Source organism: Nicotiana attenuata, unplaced genomic scaffold (assembly GCF_001879085.1).
Source record: "Nicotiana attenuata strain UT unplaced genomic scaffold, NIATTr2, whole genome shotgun sequence".
In the NCBI taxonomy this organism is placed as follows: Eukaryota; Viridiplantae; Streptophyta; class Magnoliopsida; order Solanales; family Solanaceae; genus Nicotiana; species Nicotiana attenuata.
Window position 1 is genome coordinate 41961 of NW_017670815.1, and position 4357 is coordinate 46317.

Here is a 4357-nt window from a genome sequence, read left to right on the forward strand (position 1 = left end):
CTACGTCCATCAAGACTGCAGTCGACTCGCTCGACTGGACGTCAGTCTACGTAGCCTTCGTCCGACTCACTAAGCTCGACAGTTCGACCTCGCTCGACTAGGCTCAGGCTAGTGCCTTCGCCATCAAGCTCGATGTTGACCTCGCTCGACTAGGGCTCAGGCTAAGTGCCTTCGCCATGAAAGCTCGACAGTTTGACCTCGCTCGAACTGGGACTCAGGCTAAGTGCCTTCGCCATGAAAGTCTGACAGTTCAACCTCGATCGAACTGGGATTCAGGCTGCAACTGAATACCCTCAAGGAGCGACAGGTTCGACCTCGCTCAAACCAAGACGAGTTATCCTCTCGAAAGGTTCATAATGAAACCCACGACCAGAAACTTTTATCACATAAGGGGAATCAGGGACTCATCCGACGAGCCCCCCACCCCGCGAATAGATCGTATGTCACCAGATAATTGATATATAAAGCAAGAAGCGGAAAAGAATTCTTTATTCTTGAAGTCAGAAATGCGGGCTATTGCCGCTTACATCCGATCCAGGCCAGCCAACTAAAAAAAAGGGGGGGGGGGGGGAAGAGACAACGAAATACAATTTTCTCTTACTCGGCGTCAACGCCGTCGTTATCATCATCACCACTGGCATCCCCATCAGCTTCGGGTGTCACCATATCATATCCACAGTTGGCTCGAGCCTCACGAGCCTTCTGCCGCGCCTCCTCGAAAGCTGCCTCAGTCACGGTGCCCGCCTCCCACAAGTTCTTGAATATACCACGTGGAGCTTCAGCATAAACCTAGAGTTCATGAGCTTGGCGGGGAACAACGGCACGGGATGATCCAGCATGGGCCCTCAACCGCTGATTCTCCTCCTCCAAGGTCGCAACCCGATTTGACAAGACTAAGGCCTCCAGGTCAACTGCGCCAATCCGCTCCTCGAGCCTCGCCTCCCTAAGGGCCGCAGTAGCTCTCTCCGACTCTCGCTCGGACTCATGTACACTAATCGCCGCCTCCAAGGCCGCTGCCCACGTCGAAGCATCCAACGCTGCTCTCTCCATACGCTTCAAGTCGGCAACCTTGCTTTCCAGCGTAGTCAACTTCCCGCTCCATTCGGCATTCATCTCGCTGCTCTGGCCTGGCTCTGCTCCATTTCCAACTGCATTGCTCGTAACTTGCCCTGCAGGTGCTTGCATTCCGCAGCAACCCCTTTGCCCACCTTGAGCTCCTCGTCCTTGAGGCGGATTTGCTCTTCGAGCTCGCTCTTGCTGTGGAGCACCTGCATTAGCTCCTGGTCCCTCTTCTCCAACTCCTCGCCCAAAGTCCGGTTGCGGGGATCAGTCCTTAACCGTTCGTGCAACTCATGGAACCTATCGCGATAGCGATGGTATTTTTCCAGCATCTGCAAGAAGATCCTCGACCGGACATTGTCCCTGCAAATGTTTTCTACCTCCAACATGTACGACTGCAAAACAAGAAAGCAGTTAAATTAATGCTCATTCTGCGACAAAGGAGAAACAAATTGAAGTCAGACATAACATACCCGTAAGCCCATCACAGCTACTTCGTCCATCACTTCGACATCTGAAACATTCCTCGAGGACTCGTTCTCGGCCTCCGAACACAACAAGCTGAATTGTGGTACCAAGTTGCCTCCTTGTGTCAACGGGTTCACATCGGAGGGGATCTCAATGAGACGGGCCGACCCCTCCGCATTAACCATCGAGAGAGTAATACCCTCCTCGAACATCCGGACATCATCAGGGTCCAAGTCAGACTCGGACTCGTATTCGTCGATCACTACTCCCTTTCCCCTCTTCGCTGCCGAGGGTGTGGCGCGACCTGCCGAGGATGGTAACGGTGCACTCGAGGCCGCGACGGCAGCATTAGGGGTCCGATTCTCCGCCACAACGAGAGGTCCTGCTTCATAATCAGCGGGCACTCCTGATTGGGTCGCTACACCGGTAGAATTCTCCTGGCTCTGACTGGTGGGAACAGCCCCGACCATCCGCTCCCCCTCAGCGGTAGACGTCGTAACAACACCTTCCTCTGGGTTTTCTGGGGGTGAATCCAAGTTTATCACCGCCGGAGGAACCATCTCAAACCCTACCCTCCGCCTCTTTGAGGGCCCTTCTTCCTCCCCGGCCGATGGCGAGTCGTTCTGAGGACGGACGATACCAGATCGACCCTCCTCCGGAGATATAGTCTGGGTCGGAGCGGCCAAAGCCATAGATTCTACCGACGCCTCCCTCGACAGACGAGCTGCAGGTACTGTACTGATACGAGCGGACGCGAACGGCCGACGAAAGGCTAAGTGAGGAGCCCTGACTCTGTGAACCCTCCCTGGCCACGGCAAACAATACTCGAAAGGTAAGATCAAAACAAAAGAGAACGGGTAAAAAATAAGGGCGCTATCTCACCTGTAAGGGGCCTACGACCGAACCTCATATGAAACGTCGACCATGTGCGAACTCCCGCTGTATGAGGAAGAATGGCCTCGACCCATTCTCGGATCCCCTCCAGAGGAGGCGGGGTTAACTTCTCGGCTTCAAAGCATCGAAATAGATCAATACTTACATAAGATTTCAAGAAAGCGAGGCCAAAGAGGGTACTCCACTAGTTAAGGACGAAGACTTACGGGCAAAATTCTACACTTCTGGAAATCCAGTTGGATCCGCTACAAGATGCTCGATCCGCACATAGAAAAAGTTATCAAAAAAATGGAGATTGGTCCTGTCGTCCATCTTGACCCCTAAACCTTTCGACCCCCGGGGACGCGCATGGATCATAGTGCCGGAAATCTTTTGGGGAGCGAACAGGCTGAGCACGTGTCTCAGAGTGACCTCCTGACCGGCTAGCTCCGCGTACTTGATAAACATGAGGAACAGCTTGTACAGGTAAGGAGAGAGTTGGGAAGGACACACCTCATAATAGCGGCAGAAGTCGACTACCGACATTGGAAGTGGAAGTGTGTACCCCACGAGGAAGGGGTAAGCATAGAACGAGCAGAACCCGGGACGGTCGATCTAGACCCTATCTTCTCTCTTCGCCAGCACCATCTCGACATAACCACGAATACCCCATTGTGCCCTTAAATCTGCTATTCCGATCTCCCCTATAACAGGAGGAATATTTACCTGCTCCGCACCACTATCAGCGCTGAAATCCACCACTGCCTTCCCCGGGCGGGATAAAATCTCCTCTACTGAAGGAACATCTTCGCACTCCATCGGGTCTACGTCCCCGTCTGCCTGAGCAGGGTCCCCTGCCGCCGGAGAGATAGCCGGAAGATTATCGTGAGAAGAAGTTCCTGTCATCTTTAACTCACAAAAAGAGAGGGGAGGAACTTTGAGGAAGAAGCGAGAAAGCTCAAGATTGCCGCGAGCAAAGGAGTCAAGAAGAGCTCAGACTAATAGAAAGGGAGATATTCTTGGAATTCTCTCGAAGATGGGAAATAAAATGTGAGAAACGAGTGACAAACCCCTTCAATTTATAGGACACAAATCCTCTAGGGCACAAAAACCAACGGTCGCCGCCAGAACCTAGCCGGGCACGAAATGATTCAGCTCCTTGGGAATGTGCGCCGCTGTAACCGCTGGTACAAAGCTACGTTTCGTTTATCAACCAGCTCTTCGGTTTTGAAACCGTCGTGACGGCAAAAGAAGAATTACAAAGACGCCTTCGGGCAGTTTCGAAATTTATAACACGACCAAAGAAAAACACGCAGATCTGACTCCCTCCACGATTACGTCACAAACATTATCCGTCCACCGAGGTCGGTAAGATAAGAGCCCGACGAATGGAGGGACTAACTGTATTGGTCAAAATCCGACCACACGACCACAGCAGCAAAGACCTCGTCCCGACCACCCCGCAGCAGCAATCAACGAACTCGACTTCGCCTAATCGCTGCTATTTATGACATGAGTGTCGAGGTCGAGGCCTCCCCATGAGGGGAGGTCATCTCCCCGACCCGGCCCGAACAAAATATGATAAGCATAAGGAGTTTTGGGCTATAAATAGGAGGCAGAAGAACCCCTTAAAGGGAAGGAGGAAAAACTCCACGAGAGAGAGACAATACAATATTAGAGAGAGAGAGAGAGAGATTCCACCTCCAAGGAGGAAGAAAGAAGTTGATTGTAATCTCCTAAACCTCTTCAAGGAGAGGCAAGCCGAATTTCTATAATCAATAAAAACCTCCCAGGTGTCATTTCAATTAATTCTTCTATCTTTATGATTATGTTCATTGATCCAGTATTAATTAATGTTGACTATGATTTACCCCTTCATCTACATTGATTGATTTGCTTAGAAAGCATTAAATAACTTTTGAGACAAATAGATTGCGTGTGCAGTTCGGGCATTTTT